The 20,203-nt window shown below is 46.0% G+C and overlaps 1 protein-coding gene across 12 annotated transcripts in view; it reads right to left on the bottom strand.

Annotated features, from left to right (window-relative positions):
* Positions 1-20,203, bottom strand: part of NFIA (nuclear factor I A) — a 248,965-nt gene that overhangs the window by 7,856 nt on the left and 220,906 nt on the right. The gene's annotated exons all lie outside the window — the stretch shown is intronic.

Here is a 20,203-nt window from a genome sequence, read left to right as displayed (position 1 = left end):
AAAACAAAACGCGGGCCTCAACTAATAGCTTTTCTTTGGGAAAATATTTTTTTTCCCTTCTTCTTCTTTTTCCCAAAGGGAGGGAATTCCCTGGGAATTCAGCCCCGTAACAATACCGTTCTTAACCCAACGGCGCAGATGCCCGGAGCACAGAAAGCAATTTCACTCCTGCATAGGAAAATAAACACAGTTGGGAAGCTGGAGTGGGCTCTGCTGGAGCCGGGGCAGTGCCACCGCACCGGGGAGAGCCCATCCCAGCCCCAGCAGGGTCAGCCCAACCTGAACCCGCGATGAATGAGAGCAGTGTTAGGCCCTGGGACCGTGCGCGCGGGGGGATGCTCCTTGGCAATGACATATTGCTGTGGGAATACACCAACAAGCGGCAACTATTTAGCCTGGAGTAAAGTAATACAACAAGAAAGACTCAGGTATTGAAGAGCCGTTGCTGATACCCCCCGTTTTTTGCTGGGGCTCCTGTAATATATGAGGTGCGTCCATGCGAGCGCACGGACCGATGACAAGTTTTACCAAGTTTTTCCTCCGCTCCTTTTCGGCCTCTGACATGATTGATAGCACAATCAACTCAAGGAGGACTTATGAACATTTACGGAAGACTCTGAGGCAAGTTTCATGTGGGACTTGGAGATTATGTGGTCTTGCCATGGAGGTAGGAACTGGTAAAATAAATAGCAGGATCGGAGAAGTTGTCCTGCTTCCAATACACCTCATTAACTAACTCTTCCTCCACTCACCCTTCTGAATACAAACACACCGGTCCCATATCGGCTCCATCTATTGCCTACAGATTTTATATTTAGACTTACTCAGGCTGCAATTAAACGAAATAGTTCTCATATGTAAAGTTTATAAACAGAGTAAAGTTCTGGCAGGGTCCGTGAAGCGGAGCCAAGTCCCGTTCTCCCTGACTGCGGGGCCCTACTGATTTTTAGGTGGGTGCAAGGACGTGGAGTGTGGGCTGTGCTGTGCTGGAGACATCTCCAACCACCACTGGCACCTCCGGCCACTGCCAGCTCCCAACTCCTCCAAACTTTTCAGGGTCATCTCTCATGCTTGTTGTTTGAGTGTGTAAGTTTTGGACCGGACTGGGAACTGTGGCACTGCCCAGCAGGGAGGAGAGGGGGTAGTAAAGTCCAGGAAGGAAGGGAGTAGAGGGGTTAAAACTGCAAAGTAAAGTAGAAGAGGGGTTACAGACTGAGAGATGATGGGAGTTAGGGGGGGTTAAGACTGAGGTGATGGGGTAGAGGGCGTAAAGACTGAGAGGAGATGGAGTAGAGGGGTTGGACACTGCAAAGCGATGGAGAAGGGCTGAACACTGTGAGGCGATGGAGTAGAGAAGTTCAAAATGAGAGGCAATGGAGTAGAGGGGTTAAAACTGCGAGGTGATGGAATGGAAGGGTTAAAGGCTGCGAGGCCGTGGAGTGGAGAAGTTGAACTGTTCCAGGCGATGGTTCCCATCTCCGATGTCCGGCTGTTCCATGGCCGCTGGCCCGGCACATGGCCCGCCGGTGGCGGGAGCCGCTGCCCTCGCCACTCCTCCCTCCTTTCAAAAGCTGTTTTTTTTTTTCCCCCCATTTTTTTTTTTAAAAAAAAAAAAAAAAAGAAAAAAAAAGAGCAGGAAATAAAAAAAGAAGCGCAGAGGTTTCGGAGGTGGGGCCGGGGCTGGCGGCGCTGGCGTCCCGTGGCCCGCCGGGGCTCCGCCGCCCCCCCCGCCCCTCTGTCCGTGTGTCCGGCCGCCCCGGCCGCTCCGTCGGTCCGTCCCCCGCCGCCCCGCGCTCCTTCACGCATCTCGCTATTCACCCCGCGCCTCGCAGACAAGGTTACCCCAGAGCGGCTCTGTAATCCTTCACTGAAATAGGCTTTATTGATTGCTCTGGTCTATTGTTCCCTTTTCAAGTCCCCCAAGTTCAAGTTCATCCCGGTGTTACATCATGTCTCGTTGCTAAGGGCAACCAGACAGCCCCAGACGTGACCGCCATCCGCAAGCGCGGCGCTGCGCCCTCCCACCGCCGCCAGCCGCGCTGACGTCGGGCCCCGCTCCCAACACACTGAACTATTTATTCTGCCTAATTTATGACCTCCACAGCAAGAGAGACCCCCACTCCAAAAACCAACACTGTTGTATATTTAATTAATCTGTCTTTCTCTGGCACTTGGGAAAGTTAGACAAAGGTCTAATTATTGTGTGTCGCTCCCCACACTTTTCTTTTTGGGGTGACTATTTGCATGGGAAAAGAAACGGCGAGGCTGGGCGCGAGTCCCCTCCCTCCAAAACACCTTTTTTTTCCCCCCTGCCCTATTGACATTTCATGAAATACTTTAGCTGCTTAAGGGAATTAGAAAAAAAAAAAATCTGATGTGAATGTAACTCCTTCGGAGTTGGTATTCAGTAACACAAATCAACTCATGACATGTTTAAATTTAAATGCTAACCACACACTCTGCGAGTTACTTTAAAGGTTAGTTTTTAATCAATAGAAGTTGCTGACTCGGGAGTTTTGAGCGGCGCAGTGCAGCTCTGGGGCCTTTGTCTCGCGTTGGGCTTTCAAACTTTTTTTTTTTTTTTTTCCTTGAGATGATTTTAGCAATGATTTGCAGACACAGAGCGCTATTGTGCTCCTGACTAGCAACATGTCAATAAAGGAGTAGAGTTACCATGCACTGGGGTGTCAATATGACTCCTGCAGACACTGCTCGGCCTTAATACCAATGAAAAACTTAATTAACCCTTACAGGAGAGACCCAAACCAAACCGCACGCCCGTTTCAAAACTTCCTTGCCGGGGCTCCGCATGGCCCTGAGTGAAAAGCTGCTTTTACGGGACCCAAACTCGGAGCGCTTCGCCAACAGCTGCGTCCTGCTCCGCCTGCTCCTGCAGCCCCACTTGGATGAGATGTTTTATGGGCTGAGGCAGCAGAACAGCGAGACAGAGAGCGCATTTACCCAGCAGATCCCACCAGCACTGCTCTCGGGACACCGGTTTAATTTAGAGCATCTTACAGCTGAAGCGCACACACAGAATGATCCTCCTTTTTCTGCTAATCATTTTAATATTAAGATCTCATATCCCCCTCAAGCCTCCTATACACGTCTAAGTCTTCCAGGATTAGGGCTGAAGAGCACCATTGTTCCTCTGGAGCACCTGTGAAACTTCTCTGCGAGGGAGAGGAGACCTCCGGCCTCAAATGAAAACGTCTAGGAAGCGTATTAGGCACTCGGAGACCCGATAGCTGGGATCTATCAAGGGTTTTTTTTCATGATTAGGGAGCTTAGAATGGAAAAAAAGAAGCCTGGATCCCTACATTTAGATGGCTGAAGTATTTTGTGCCTTGCTTTAGAGTGCTGCTCAATGTCTGAGCACCTCACCCATTTCATCCCTTCACTTCTGTAACCTATCCGACTGCACCCACTCGGAGAAGGCGGTGTTGCCTTTCTTAATTTAAAATCTCCATTTAAATCATGGGCCCTATCACAGTACAGTCAGGATGATATTATCTCCGTCCTTTTTCATAAAAGAGCCGGTGTTTTATTTCCCTTCTATTTACTTTGCAGTACTGTTCTCCCAGCGAGTTTAGAGCTAAATGAACCCATTGGAGCTAAATGTCCTGCTCAGTAAAATTGCTGCACAGTTGTCGGTGCCACTACGAGTCTGTATTGTCCTGCCGAGCATCTCGCTGTCCTTCTCCAGCGCTCAAGGTGAAACATCAGAAAGAATTCTGCAGTCCGGTACGAGATCTTTGCTTCCCTTTCTCCAGTCAAATGAAGAAGTAATCTCATCAGGTTGAAAAGTGCTGACTAAGGATTTAATAAAGTGCCTGCAGATGTGTGTCATCTCTAAGGTATTCAACTCATGTAATGCAAAACAGTTCCACACTGAATGTGCTTATAAAATTCCATTTAACCATTGCAGAGCTCTATTTTACTGTTCTCTGAGGAGTATTATCACACTTTTTTTTCCCCCCCTAATTTACAGCACCATGAAAGTTGAAACTGGTATTTGAGAATCCTCACAGTAGTAAGGTTTTATGATCCATAAACAATATCTACTTGACTGAATCCTAAACAGGAAGTCTGAGATGGCAATTACGGTTCTCTGATAGCACAAGTCTATTTGTTTCTTATGCACTCCTGGAGATACCAGAGATACACAAAAATCCTCCAGCCACTCCTGACAATTGATTGGCTCCTTTGCACAGGAAGAACAGCAAGGAAACATTCGGTGATTCTGGATATTTAACAGGTGAAAAGCTCAAAGTGCCTCATCGACTCCTGTAGCAGTTTCTGCCAGAGTCAGGAGCCCAGGAACAGGCCCATTGTTTATGGAAACCTTCTGAAACCAGCCTTCCTGCACTCTGTCCCTCACCCCCAGCCTCCCTGCAAGCACCGCTCACGTGTTTCCAACCAGAACAACAATCCAACCCAAACTCGTTCCATTTGCTTCTACCTGCACATCTGCCCCAACAATGGGACCTTTCAGCTCCTGGAGAAAGCCGGGGCTGTGCACCCTCCCTATCTGTTTTTCAAATTAAGAAGTTAAACAAAAGTCCTCAAGGGCAAAGTTTAATGCTGCGGAAGGAGGTTGTTAATGTGGAATCCAGAACTGGGTGTGACAGTTGGCTTATTTCTCTGGGCGATGTAGGTTATTTAAGGACATTCACACGTTTGAAACTCTGACAAACTCCACGCACAGCAGCTTTGGCTTCCCCGTATCCACTCAGGGCTCAGACCTGCTCAGTGATAGCCATATTCTGTAGGCTGCAGCCCAGTTTGTGTGCCTGGTGGCAGGATGGGTCGGTGCCATCGGGACTTCAAATGCGGCTGCTGTGGCGCTGCGGCCGTTGCTGCCCCGGGCGCGTGCAGGAAGAGATCGCTGCACGGGCCTGGGCGGGAAAACCCACCTGTGGTAAGAACCTAAATAAAATAAAAACCCCACAGCTTTAGAGCTCGCCGGCGAAGAGGCTGTTTGGGCAGCCCAGCTGAACCCAAGCCACGACCGCTGGCACCTGTGAGGTCTCACTGCCGAGAGTTGTTTTGTTTGGGGATGACATTTCAGTCACCTCAAGAACTCTGAGGCTCTCACGAACATTAACCCCAAGGAGGTGAATTAGGGTAACGAGTCCTTCTGGTTGCAAAGATAAAATAAGAATGTGAGCAGCTAGGGAGCGAACTAGGCCTTTTGGCATCACCTTGTGAGAGGTGCCGGGAAGGCTCTTCCCCACGGTGCATCGTGTGAAAGCAAGGGGACAAAACTGGGCCTTTGATGCCACTTCAAAAGGGTTGCCAGGGTGAGGGGAGACAGTGGCAGTTCAGCTTCTGGTGCGACTGGCTGGAAGGCTCCTGCAGACACAGCAACTGTGTCTGGTTTACCCCACATCTGAATTCATTCCACTCTTCTAGTGCTTCCTCCAGAATTTCTCCAGGCCCAAAATCTGATCCTACTGCGTAGGACCGAAAGGTGAATATAAAAGACAAGGTCACCTTTGTGACTATGAAAGTTATTTTCTTAGAGCTGGGATTAATTATTTAGTAATTATATTTTCCAGACTGAAATACCAACAGGGATGTAAGTAGCATGTTGGTCATCCCCAAAGGGACATAAAACAGTGAGAGAATCTTCTGGTTGTCCAACATCCGCACCAGGGAGAGTCACACGCCCCACTCTGAGCACATTTATATTGTCTGGAGGCAGATAAAACCTGTCCCAGGAGGGACACTGGTCTCCAGGCAATGCATACAGTAGCTCTGCATCCAATAGGTTTTGCGGGAATGCCAGTTGTGGCAAACTGCATTAAATTACGTGCAATAATTTTGTAATATGCACTTTTGCCTGCTGACTATTAAAAATGTATAGTAGTCCAAAACCACTTCTCTCCTGGGACCAACAAACTCACTTCAGGCAAGATTTCTGCTTGGGTTCAAACCTCAACTTGGGAACAGCTAGTGTTTTTAAATAAGTCACCCCAAACCCTCCCAAACCTATGAAAACACACTCATACAGTAACTCCTGCTGTTGTTCCAGACATCTGAATGTTCCAGTAAAGTGTCCCAGCTGGCCCCAGATGTTTCTTAAGTATAAAGCAATGCTCTGAGTGCTGGACCCCCTGCTGCCCGGACCTGGAGCTCAGCAGATTAAAGATTGACTGTGCTATGACATATTCGCATTTAGCCTGAATATAATACAGCAAAGACTTATCAATGGCAAATGTTTGAAATGTAACCCCGTCAGCAGAGTAGGCTGGCACTCTAAATATGATGTATAAATAATGTATGGGAACTTAAGATCTAAATTAGATCTACAGGAAGAAAACTTTCCCTTTTCTCTGCCTCTAAAAGAAAAGTTCTCTCACAATGAGGTCATTTTCCTGCCCGTCTTTTGGTTTATAAAATTGCTTTTAGGCAGAGGGTCTTCCCTTTACTTGGGGAACGTTTTGCCAGTTACAGTTTTCCTCCAGTTTTCTACAAAACCAAGCAATAAAGTTCACTTATTTGTTAGTGAATTGACTTTGAAATCTGCAAAATCACTTCTAAACTTTGCGTGGCCGGCTGAAAGCGGACCGCAGCCATGCTAAACTGCAACCCTTGCTGTTTAAAAAAAGAAAAAAAAAAAGATAGTGGAGGGAAAGAGAGGAAAAAGAAAGGGAGAAAGAGAGAAACAATCCCATTTTGGTTTTTGTTAGAGGACGGCATACTACATAGATCAGAGACTTTTCAAAAAATAAAAACCCCCACTGTACACAAAGCACAGGAAAATGTGAGGAAAAAAGGAAAAACCTAAAAGCAGCTTAGAATGTGTTAACTCTGCCATTCTGTCAGCTTAAAGAGTATTTTATGCTTGATCAACAGCTCTCTTTTATTATGCTTTTCTTTCATTCATTCAAGACATCAAAGACCAGAACCACCAGTGTACCTGATCTACCAGAAGAACTTGTAAGGGTGTTCTAAAGAAACGGGGGTATTGGGAGCCAGACACCCCTGCGGACAAGGCAGTTCAAAGAGAATATTTCAACAATGATTACATTTTGTAAATCTTTGTACGAAAGACAGCTTATTTCCTGCTTTTTTCATGAAAAATAGATTCTATCCATTAAAGTGAGCCCACAGTATGAAAGTTACTTGAGATCTGAGGTACAGCAAGCGGATTAAGTGGAGGGTGAGATGAAATCTTTGAGAGAGACGATGGCTTTCTCTGATATTTGTTGCTGCAATAAGGTTTTCTGAGTGGGCTAGAAACTTTTTTTTTTTTTTTTTAATTTTATTATTTATTTGTAGACTTGCTGGTGGCAGTGAAGCTGTTTGTAAAAGCAAAATAAACCGGAATGAATCAGAAATGAAAACTGCAACAAATAAAAAAAGAACTGAGAAAACAAACGGCTGCAAAAAAACCTTTTGACATGTTTGAAAGGGAAACTATATATATTTGCCCCGCTCTGAAAATCGCAGGCGAGCCATTTAAATCCTGCAGACAAACTCCGAAGTGCAGTGCACAGACCCAAGCCAGCTGTTTACTTTTCCAAGCCCATGGTGGTTTCTGCATTGATAAACTATATAACCTCACACACACAGAAGGGATTTTAGCTATGCCAGACTCATTGCTCTGTCCCGCTCTCTTTATGTGCTGTCACAGAATAAAAATGATCCTAACACAAACCCTGAAATAAGATCTCGCTCCAGAAAGAACATCTTTGTAGATATTTCCTGAGTTACTGCCAAGCGGGATTTTTTTCGCTCATTCATCCTTTCAAAGTTTTGCTACAGACATAGCCAAAATTGTTCGGGAGTAATCAGAAGTGACCAAAATATGACCCCCTAGCCAAGGCCAGCTGTGGGCAGGAGGGGAGGGAGCTGCCCCAAGCCTGTGGCTGGGACAGCAGCCACCTCTGCCACCACACCTGGGTGACACTCGCCAGCATCAGCACCTCGCTTTCCCCGTCCGTACAGACTTTTGCAAGAGAAGGAAACAGCGGGATGCACGATATCAAAGAGGCAAAACCAACTTTAAACCCACCTCGCGGTTTACATCTACTATTTCGAGGTAAAAGCAAATGTGCTGCGAGAGGGGTTGAGTTCTGCACTTTACGCCTCGTTTTCAGACAGCCCCGTATTTTCCTCTGCTGGAAGCACAGTTAAATTTGCTCAAGAGTGCAACAACCCCATACTTCTTATAGCAGATCTCACTCATTTCATTCCTTTTGTGAAACAACACATGTACGGGGGCTCGGAGCCGCTTATAACCTCATGCCGGGAAGTCCCGTGGAAACCGGGACGGCACACACACACTGCTGCGACGGGACTTTCCAGCATTTTGCTTGGATGAAAGCAAAACCCTTTGGCTCCCCAAACTACAGCTCGCCCCTGGACACGGCACAAAAGCCTCTGGGTGCCTGGGGACCCCCCCAGCCCCGAGGGTGGGTGCCCGGGGCCTGCGCCGGCCCCGCTCCCAGCCCCTCACCGCCGCCCTCAGCCCGGCCCAAGCTCCGGCTGCGCCTCCCCAAGTTCAAGTTCAGGTTTAAGGGAAATAAACCTCTCCTCGGGAGCCTGCAGCCAGCCCTCATTTCCATGTGATCCCTCTGAACTTCGCCTGCGCCAGCGCGCCCTGTTTCCAGGGCCCGCCGAAGGAATGTTTTACAGTTAGAGCCCGCAGTGCTTTCTCAGGCATTTCAGACCCAGAGGCCCAAGTTTCAAGCTGCAGCATTAAAAGTTTCCACAGAGCTACTGCAGAGAGAGGGAGGGAGGGGAGGGAGGGAAATGAGGAGAACAATATCGTCTTAATTGTCTCTATATAGCTCCACAGTTAAAGTATTACTTTTTAAAGGGACATAATTTATTCTGGAGGCACGGTGTTATAACAACCAGTACATACTTTCACCGCGGCGTAACCCGCTCTATTCTTCATTGTGCTTTCCGGTGGTGTTGCTTTTGCAGAACTCGTTGTTACGCCGTCCCCGATACTGTACTTACAGTTTTATTCAATTTAAGCCAGTTCCTGCAGTCCTCAGGCGAGCAAAACCGCCTTCCCCCTGTCCCCCCCCCCCCCAAGCCTCAGGAGTTCTGCCTGCACCAGGACTGCAAAAATAATCTCCCCTCAACCACCGTTTTTTCTCCCCCCAAAAGTTTCTTTACTTTTATTGCTTTAGACAATCGGGGAAAGTCATCCAAAGAAAATCAACCCCCAGCTTGGGCCTCCCAGGCTGGGCTCGCAGCGAGACAGCCCGAGCACACACGCACAGACACACACGTACACACACACCCAGCGCTCTGCCCCGCCGCTCCTGCCCCGTCCCGGGCCGGCCACAGGAGCTACGTGAGGGGCCCAGGGGTCCCAGTGGGATGGATGGCTCTGCCAGCAAGCTGCTACAGAGGCTGTTGCTCTTTGCTTTGCAGTTTAGAGTACAAAAGGTAGTTTTCTGCTCTTTTTTTTCCCCCCCTCACATTTCTCCACTGGAGAGCAGGGAGGAGGGAAAGGTCACTACAGCTTTCAGAGGTCGAAGGCTGAGGTGGTTTTTCCTTGCCCTGGTCGCCCAGCTGCTGTTTCATGCTGGCTCTGACAGCCCCAGTGGAGCTGTAGGGGACCCATCCACCACCCCCTGTCCAGGGGCTCCCAATGCTGTAACAGGAGAAAACCCATCACGGGTCAAAAAGTTGACCTACAACTACCAAAGGCGGTTCAGCTGCTTTTTCTGACTGCCCTGAGCGTACTTCAGAGTACAGAGGAAAGCGAGGGGAGAGAATAACTTGGGCTGGACAGGAGAGAGAGCACTCCCTCCAAAATATCCAGAGGTATTGTGCTCTCAGTCTGGGTGAACAAATGAGCAGCCCCGTGGGGAGAGCAAAGCGTGCCCAGCCTGATCAAAGCAGAGCAAAAACCAGGAGGGATGGGGTCGGTGGGGACCGGGAGGCACAGGGCAAGAACTGGAATGTGGGCAGCAGGACACACTCCAGGCAAAGGGACAGCTGGGGACCCCAGGATGAGGGGGCCAAGACAACAGCATGTAACAACAGCAACAAAGCAGAGGTGGGTAGAGGAAGGCTTGGTTTGGAGACCGCAAAAAAGGAAGAGGAATTCGGGTTTTGGCAAGTCCTAGGTGTTACTGGGCAAGGAGATCAAAACCGGTCTCCAAATTAACACAGAAATAGGAGCACAGAGGCAACTCTGGCACTTTTGACCTTAAAATTACAGAAGACAGTGAACTGGAGGAATAATGACTTGATTCATCAGGAAAGCCCCCTTCCCAAAACTCCTCTTAAAAAAGAGAAAGCCAAGAGGGCATTGAGCTGAACACAAAACCCTCTCCTGAATGTGGGAACTTTTGACATCTGCATTTTTCTTGATGCTTTGTACCTTGCTAAACTGCTCTAAGAAAAATGGAAGGTCGTGCATCATGCTTGTGCTCAGCGTCCCAGCTGTGAGGATCCATGAAGGGACTTCTGTCATGCAGGGATGAGTCCTGATACAGGACTTCGCTCGTCCAGGGATGAGTCCTGTAAAGATCCACCAGGGCCACTGGGGTCAGGATGCTATAGGAGCTGTGTGAGTGGGGCAGGAAAAGACCACCCCAGGCTCCAGAGGTTGCCAGCTCTCCCTTGGAGAAATGGGAAAAGGCTTTGCAGCACATGATCCACCTTTGGATGAGGAGGGATGTATTAGACATGGTTGGCTAAAGGGAGTTGGGTCTTGGCCTAGCTTGGAGCAATTTTCACACATACTGTGAGATGCCAATGAAAGTCCTGGTGGAGTGTAAAGTCATTAAATGAGATGAAATTAAACAATTTAGTTATTTCTGCTTCATCATATTTGTGCAGTATGGCAGGCAGAATGAATTACTACTAATGATCAAATTTAGTAATACTAATTAAACTATCTCAATTTAATTAATACTAACAGAGAAAACAGACAAAATTACTAATGTAAACCTTTAACTTAAAATCAAAAGGTGCCTCTTCGCTTTTGTGAGTCACTGAATGTGAGGCTTTTCCCTGAAAATAGCCTGTGTAGAAGTGGCTCTTTGTACTCCCTAAGCAAGCTGCTCCATTGTATGGATAACTACAGTTCTCCAGCTTTCTTCCCCACCCCCCTTTTATTTTTCCTAAATGTTACTACTTTTACTCCTTGTTTTCCCAAATACCTTCTAGGAGAAGAATCTGAGCTCTGTTCAGACTCACTCAACTTCAACAGCACTGATAAAGCAGTTATCACTACTGGGACAAATTCTGCCCTGGGTGCTTGTAGGAAGAGAGTTTATAAAGAGCCTGTGGAGCCTCCCTTGCTGGGAAATCATGGAATCACAGAATGGTTTGGGTTGGAAAGGGCCTTAAAGATCAGACGATCTTCCAAACCCCCTGCCACGGGCAGGGACACTTTCCACTGGACCAAATTGCTCCAAGCCCCATCCAACCTGGTCTAAACTTTCAGATTTAGCCTACAAGACCGGTAATTTGGGAAAACCCCAAACCCATCTCTACATCAAGGAAGACGGCTTTAGAGTCACTGAGAGTTAATACCTGTAACCACAAACTAAAAACTCCACAGATGCACAAAGACTGCACTGCAAACCCTCCCCATGAAGAAAATGTGAATTTTAACCTTTATCTTATCTGAAAAAGACTAGATTTACTCTACTGTGCATAGTAATAAGCAAAAGACAAGCATAATTAAACAAAAATGTTATTGTATTTCTAAAACAAACTCCTGCCAATAACAAATCTCCCATCTCCTCCTCTCATCAGCTTCAGTGAATGTACAGCCGGGTCCCATACCACAGATTCTCAGACATGATCTTTAACCTAAAGGACTACAAGAAAGTCCTTAAAGAAACCCTGACAAACCAGGGAATAGCCGAGCAAGAAATATAATGTGTCAGAGTGTTCTTCCAAAATCTTAAATCTCACTGTTTAGCACATGCAAAGATGGAAAAACCCAACCCCACATGAAAATGTCATATCTCAGTTTATCTTTTCTTTTTTTTTTAAACAGGTACTTTTTTTGTTGTCATATTTAGAAAGATTTAGTTATTGCAAAAGCAGAAAAGGATACCTAAAGTTGTAAAAAGCTGCTCCAAGCAATGCAGAAATTTATAGAATCCTTAAATGGTTTTGGGTGGAAGAAACCTTAAAGCTTATCTTTTTTCATGTCCTGCAGGGCAGAGACACCTTCCACTATTCCAGGTTGCTCCAAACTCCATCTAGCCTGGTCCTGGACACTTCCAGGGAAGGGGCAGTCACAGCTTCTCTGCAAAACCAGGGCCTCCCCACCTTCACAGGGAACAATTTCTTCCTAAATCATTGTGTTTGGCCTCAGAGGTGGCTGCATTGTGTTGGTTGTGACTTTGGTTACTCATATCTCATAATTAAAATTACATTTCAGTGCCTTCTGCAGTGCATTCAGCTGCATCTCTTCATGTGTAATAACCAGTGTTTGTATAGAAGATGCAACAGTTGGGTCTCACATGTGAATATGCCTGAGAATATTATTATTATAGTGTCAGTACTGTTTCAAAGATGAATTCTAATAACTAAAGCAACTAAAGGGAAACCTAGGAAATATTTTTAAGTTCAGCTTCTTGGTTTTTTGAGATCTTTTTCTTTTGAAATTCTGGTTTTAAATTAAACTTTTCCAGTTGTATCTCTGTTCAAGCAGAAAATGCTATCAAAGCAAAAGCCTAAAACGAGATGTGTTTTGCTGTTCTAAATTAAAACCAGGTAAAATTTGAAAGCTGCAACTTCCCATGCTGTTAGCAATCCTTACTAAGAACAGATACCTTTGTCAAATTGAAAATATAAACAGGTTTTACCAAAATTGAAGTTAATTCTGCTGTATTTCTTTTGAAACCCCAGTCTTTCCCCACTGTGTTATTTATATTTCTCTAGGACAGTCCAGCACTAGGCAGGTGATGCTCAGTTTCTTGGGAACATGGAATCTGCTGCAAACTGAGGACTCCTTCTCTGTTAAGAAAAGGCTTCTTTTGGTCCCTTCTTATGGAATTCAATATTAATTCCAGAGTAGGAAAATTTTGCAAAGTGTTCACCTCTGGAGCTTATTCATTCCTTGACCTCTGTGTTAATGCCATTAAACAAAGGTGATTCCTAGAAGAGAGGTAGCTTAATGCCTATCCATTGGGAAGGATGTAGGGATTGTGACCTTTAATATTTGACCTTCGTTGTAGATTGTGGTCCTGATCCTTTGATTGTGGAATTTTTAAAAAGTATATATGGCAGTTGGCAAAAAATCTTAATGTTCCAGTAAATGCAAAAGCCATAAATTCAGCTGCTGACCTTTTCCATCCAGGTCACATGTGACACCTACTGGAGTTTGTCAGGCTGGTTGGAATTTATGGAGCTCATATAGGTATCAGCTGCAAAGGCTGAACTTTCATGAAATGTCTTTCAAAGGCACTTCCAAAACCCTTGTAAAAAGTCAGTGTGGCTTTTTTTTTTTTTTTTTTTTAAGGGTATACATTCTGCACACACTTTAAAAGGTCTCATCGTGCCACCTCTGCAAATCTTCAGCACTTGGGAAACTTCAGCTCTTAAATTATTACTCTTTACAAAATAGAGAAATCAGGCCAGGCATGTAATTATTGTGATCACCAACTTCCAACAGCTCCTTCCCAAGCCTGGCTCTTCCTTCCCTTCTGGTGTGCAGCCTCCTGCCCCTCTCTGGGATCGATGCTATCGATGGTGTATTGTCACTCAGAGAAATAGGATTTGATAGTGCCCTCAAGCAGTTGCAAAAGAAGGGAAGGAATACAAAACCTACCCAGGTCCACACCGTCAGCGTGAGATCAATGCTCTCAATAATACTTTTGCCGCCACGTAGCGCCCTAACTGTCGCAATTAATAATGTAGAAGGAGCTGATTAACTTAAGTAAAGTGCTCTCCACTGTGTAAACACATAAAGATCTATAGGGCCAAAGAGGAAAGAACGAACAAAACGTCATTTTTATATTTTATGTGGACACATTCTTGCTTTCTATTCTGCTCTTGTAACAATTACTGTACTAGCCACTTTGACAGAGTCAATAAATTGATCGTGGACCTGATGCAGCAGTGAGCAGACTAATCCAATACAGCTTTATCTGCCATGGAGGCTGGGGTGGGCAGTGGTGGCCAGGAAATCGGCCAAGCCAGCCAACAGCAGCAAGAGGCACAGAACCATAACCTTGCTCTAGCCTGGCTTGATTTGTGTGTGTGAACACAGGGATGTGAGCAGTGCTCCGCCCATGCTGCGCCCTCACAGCTCTTCCAAGACTCCAGCTGGCCACAGGGCCCCGTGGTTCAGCAGGGATCAGCCCCCAAGCTGGACCCTGTGGCTCAGGGAGGACCAGCCCATCTCAGCCATGAATTCAAACACCTGATGACTTTTCCCCCATGGCACCAAAGTCATGCTCCCCCCAGCTGCACCCACCACAACACAGCAAGAACTGCTGCCTGTCCGCTGAAAAACATATCTGGGAGTACCCTCCCATGCCCCCTGACCTGTGAGCACAGGGAATGTCACATTTTGTCAGCTTAAATGGCCACTTGGGTCTGGTATTATGTCTCTGACAGTGGTTGCAGTCCTCTTGGGAGGAAGCTGCAAGAATCCCTACAAAGGAGATGGACCAAAATGATTTGGCCTGAGGGAAAGCTTCTTCCCAGCCCCATGCAGTAAGTGGTAGGCCTTGTAAATCTATGTTAGTGAGGAATATGAGACTGAAAAAACAAAAATAAAAGAAAGTTTCCTGCTGAATGGAAAAAAGAAAACTGTTTTTTGGCATAAGTTCTTCAAGAAGGAGAATATAGGCCATTGTTATTATGAAGACTTTTCAATGAAAACACAGAAAATCATTGCCTTTTAGAGTAATTGTTTAGCTAAAGAAAGGTTACACAGCTTGTAGAGAATTTAGTAAGAAATTAAATCTCTCCAGCTCATTCATCATATTTCTGCATTTGCCAACTCTTCCCACCAGGCCCACACTTACTTCTTCCCTTTCTTCTCCCCCACTGTGGAGTAAGTAATGGCCATAAAACCCACAGAAAGGCAGCCTTACACACAGGCTTCCTGGTTATTGTGAGGAGGGGGAAAACTCAATAAGTTTAATTGCTTAGTTTGGGAAATTCTTCTATGTCCATTGTAAATAATTCTATGCTAAATCTACTGGAAATAGGATGCTGAGTGCTGGTTTCCAAAAAAGAGTCTCAACTGTTCACCAGGGCCTACGAGGAGGAGGAGTAGTAAGAAAAAGCCCAGGAAAAAGGATCTCCCCTGCTGAGGACTAACCCAGGCATTTTGGGACTGATTTGGCTCCAGCCTGCTTTGAAGATGCAGCCACATGATGGCATTGGGAAGTTTTCTGTGAATCTTTACCTCTATAGAGCAATATGTGCTTTCTTTTTCAGGTGTGCTGGTCTGAGAGTGGAATTCCAGTCTTGCTCTGTGCAAGTTAAATGGCTTCTGTGCCCTGAGCTGAACAGGAGGGAAGGGGAGTTACCCTCATTTCTGGTCCCCTTTGTGACATTTGCTTGGTGAGTCCAGCACTGCATTTCCTATCCACACTCTCTCTAGGCTCACACTGCATTTTCAGAGCCATCTTCAGGCCACCCTCAAGTTCAGAATGGTATTGCTACATCCTGGGTGGAAGAGAAAACACAGCACCAAAATTCAGGTCATGTGTCGGTAGCTCAATGCTATTGGTGCAACAGCAAAGCACTTTTTGGACAGAGATCAAAACTTTGAGTGATCATAAGGTGTTGGAGGAGAGCAGCCCTCACGTCCCTCTGCCAATATGGGAAAATCCTCAGATCCCTGGAGGGGTCTGGGAGCAGAGTGATCCCTCTAAGTTCAGCAGCTCTATAAAGTAGCAGTCCCACACCCCAAAATGGTGTTTTTGTATCTGATCTTTGCAAATTTCTCTTCTTTACACACTAGAGAAGTTACCCCTTCACGAAAATTGTGTTCTGAACCTCCCACTACATTTGCTGGACAGGCCAAGAGAAAGAAAAGGAATATTCAAGTCTGCTTAGAAGTGCTTTGAAACTGGATACATGTGCTCACTTGGGGAGGTTATTGTACAGAATATGGAATTCTTAGGGGGCTGAGCCTAACAAATGCTTCCAAGTTAGTGTTTTTTATCTCCATTCACACTCAGACACTAGCAGTACATCCAGCCTCGAGGATGAGTGTTCTGATCCTGAGGACGGACAGTCCTCTGAGCAACAAGTAGCTCTGACCTGGATTATAAGCAGCTCTGCTCAGAACCCCCAAAATAAAAGGCCTGGTGTTGTTCCTGCAGTGTGCAGTTCCCCGTGTGCGGAGCGAGGCGATGGCTCAGCTGTCAGCACAGTGCCACCAAACCCTGCCCTACCCCTGCCTCCCTGGGGCCAGCAGGTCCTGCCTGTCTGCCCAGTGCCATTCCTGGGCTCTGGGAAACGGGAGGAAGGCAGCAGGGAGTGGAGGCAGACAGGCCAGGCAGCCCGTGGTGCTCATTAATAAAGCACACGGCCACGAGCCGCGTGGGGCTCAGCATCCCCTTGGGAGGGGGCAAAGGGCAGGGCACGGTGGCAGTGAGCAGCAGGGATGGAAAATCCCCGTGAAGGCAGGCACACGTTTGATTTGTGCAAAGGAAAATGTGTGCACTGGTTTCTTTCTTCCATAGGGTGGCAATGGAACCTGGGCACAGAGCGGCTCCGCGGTTTCAGCTGCAGGAGCGAAGCGCTGCAGGAGCTGCAGCAGCTCCCCAGTCAAGGTGCTGACTTTGACCTATGGATCCTGTAGGATCCATTGGAGCCTGCCACCTACGGGGCTGCTTCCCTGCCTTCCTCCTGGAGAGGGGCATCACCTGCACCACGCTCCTCGGATTCCAGACTCCGGGCAGCAGCGCCTGGCTGCTCTGAGGGAAGGAGAGAATTCCCCTACTCTGGAATTCGCCTCCCCCCCTGGTCTGACAGAGCTCACATCTGCTGTCCTACAGGACACAGCATCCAGCTCATTTTTTTTCTCATGCCCTTTGTTTTAAAGTGCTGCCAGTGAAAAATTGCAGGTTGCAGTATGCTCTCTAAAGAAGGCTTGTGGGGGAAGCAGAACAGGCTTTACCTTGTCTCTGGGAAAGAAAGTAATTGTACAATTAGGTTTGTGTATGCACCTGAGGCATACGGTGGTTTTTTCAGAGATAAATAAAAGCCCAAAAGGAGAAAGCTACAAAGATACCACTGTCTAATTTGGCAAAGGCAGGGAGCAGGAGCAGATCTAAAGGAGTTAGCAATTTCCTTGTACTATAAACACTTTGCTAAACTTCAGTGATTTCCCCCCTAAGTTACTATTGCTCTTTTAAAGATGTATTTCACAGGGTGCATTTTTGTACCTGGTCTTTATAAGGCTGTTCTGCTGAGCTTGCTGGTTTTCACACTTGTTATTTCGCTGCCTAGATAAGCTTGTTTGACTTTGGGGGGTTTTTCTTAAACTTTATTTCAGTCTTCTAGGCAGGTTACAGGCTTTTTGTTTCAGTTTTGTGTTACAAAGGATGAGCTCTATCTAGATGTCCCTTGTAGCTGGGTGGCTCTAGGGCCCCACCAGGTAAAGTGTGAAAACACAAGACCTTTGCTTATTATCCAGGATCTGACTGTGCTTTGGGATTGTGCAAAAGCAGAACCAGGAAGAGCTTCTACTTCTGTCCTTCTAGAAATAAGTTTTATCTTTTCCTACAGAAAGCCAAGGGAATAAATATTTGGGTTTGTGCTTAACCAAGTTTTTAGAAACTACCTGGGATGGATCTGATATGAAGCGTGTTTACATTAGAGAGGGATTTTTCCTGAAACAGCTGGTCGGGGCTACAGGATTCACTTTCTCACAGGGTAAAGTGGTTGATTCTCTGCTTTTCTTTCTCGGCAGTTTCTGTTCCCTGCATCCTCATAACCTCCCTGTGCAGGGCACATGAGCCAGTGGCAGGTAGGAGCGATTAGCTGGAGCATGGAATGTGTTTCTCCGGAGCTGTTTTTAGCAGCCCAAATACAGTTTCCAGGAAGATGTAGGCTAAGTAGGTGGCAAACAGGACTCAGCATAGTAAACAATGCTTAGTGTGAAGTGGAGCTGCAGCACGATGAGTGCAGCATGCTGATCCCTAAAGGAATTTTGTACCCTAGAGCAAAGCCAGGGCATTAGAGAGCAGCAAACAGCATTTGGAGTGGTGAGTGGCAAACCCTGGTCACAGGTTGCTGGTTTAGCATTCCCAGCCCATAGCTTGTGTTTCACTATTAATTTTAGGGAAAAAAACCCCACTTCAAAATTCAGAAATTCACCAAAATTTATTCACCTTGGTGCTACCGAGAGGCTTGTCCCTAATTAATGTGATGGGACTTTCCCATCCCTCTACCACTCTCCGTATTACAAGTCCTTGGCAATACGAGAGACGTATCTATTACTTAGTCATGAGGTATCCAGACCAACTTGCTTTTGAAACCAGAGCCCCTGTACCCCAGGCATCCTGTATTTCTGATTTGCATATGGAAAAGGCAGTTAAAAAGCTGATGCCCCCATATTGCTTGCGAGTCAAGTAGCAAAAGTAAATGATTTATCAAGCAAAGGTTACAACATCTGTGCCTTTTTGTCAACATATACAGGGGATGCCAAGTCAAGTGTTGCTTCTAATAGCTCAAACAGAAATTTAGATTCAAATAACCCCCAACACAGGACAATTCTGCAGTGAGTGGAGTGGCAGAGTGATGGATGGTGTAAGCAGCGGATGGAAAACCAAACTGACTGAAAAGTTTGGGAACTGCTAAAACCAGGCAAAGCCAACAGCCCTTTGAGTGCTTTTGTTACCAAATCAAAACTACTGACCTAAAGGAGTTTATTTCCCCATATCTTCTGTGATGGAGTGTTGTCCTGTTACAAACTTTGTTGACACAGGAAGATGGCTTTTTAATGAATATTATATAGACTCTATAAAATTCCTTTAAGGGGTTATATTTGACAGAACGTGACAGAAATCAGAACATTGTGCTAATGGAAATGTCTACTGATAATTTTTCTAATACCAATTAAGAAAGGCATGTACTGCGTTTGGTTGTTTAGAAACAGCCCAGGACAGAATGATCCTTGCCCCATCCCAGCCATGCTGTTTTACATTTGCCTGGGATTTTATTCCAATGTTCTGGGAATGCCCATGTATGGGAACTGTGACTCCTGCTCCGTGGAGCTGCCACATCCCTGTGCACAGACTCACTTCTGCAGCACTTGAAGACTAATGATGATGATGATGATGTGTAAATAGTGCTTATAATCCAATGTTCCACCAAGAGAACATCAGAGCCACCAGAAATGTGACCAAAACATTTTCATATGGGTTGTAGCTGGACCGTAATTAAAAAAAAGCAGATGTTCAGATACAGCCCTCATTTTTATTTTATTGTTCTAGCAGTAGTCGCTTAACCCTTGTATTTAAGCTTCACTTCCAGAAGCTCGGCGTGTTCCCTGCTTCCTCTTGTCTCAGGGAGCCGTGTCCCTGGCAGTTAGTGGTCCTCAGGACCTGTATCTTAGCCTGACTCTGGATGTATTCTAAAGATCCTGATGGAAAGGAGCCACCCCAGCTGCTTTTAGTAACACAGTCCTATGTGGTTTTCATTCGCATTTTGAAAATATCCTAAGTGGTCGTTCTGTACACTAATGCTCTGCAAAAACGAGCACAAAAGCCTGTCTTTGTTCAGAGGAATGCAACGTAAATCCCAAATCATTGCAGTTAGCACTTTTACCTCACTTCTCTGACTCAAAGCACAGTCAACTTCAGAGTCCTTTCATGAATAAGTAGTGAGTTTGCTGATAAATTATATATTTAGTATCAAGTGGGCTGTGGTGGTGTAATGATGTATAGAAGCAGGGAGATGCAGCTGGAGTCAGAGACTGGAAGTCAGTCTCCTTGCCCACTGCAGCATGTTAGACTTTAATTGAAAGCTGTGCTTGAGTATTGTTTTTCACTGTACAGCATTGTTATTCACTACACTGCATTACAGAGGAGCACTTAAAGTAACGCTAGAGCACTTTAAAATGATTTAAGTCATAAATAAGGAGGATAAAAGTTTACAGTCAACAAACTTATCTGGGAAACTTAGGCTGCAGGATGCAAGTTTTAAATATCTTTGGAGACTTAATACTATTGTGTCTTACTACATAATCAATTTACCAACTAGGAGTTTTTTCAAGTCTTCTGGAAAAGGT

This window comes from Pseudopodoces humilis, chromosome 10, assembly GCF_049639895.1.
Source record: "Pseudopodoces humilis isolate 2021_Gansu_Grassland_sample_001 chromosome 10, ASM4963989v1, whole genome shotgun sequence".
NCBI classification, from domain to species: Eukaryota; Metazoa; Chordata; class Aves; order Passeriformes; family Paridae; genus Pseudopodoces; species Pseudopodoces humilis.
The sequence above is the reverse complement of the archived record's forward strand: the minus strand, read 5'-3'. Positions and strand labels throughout refer to the sequence as shown.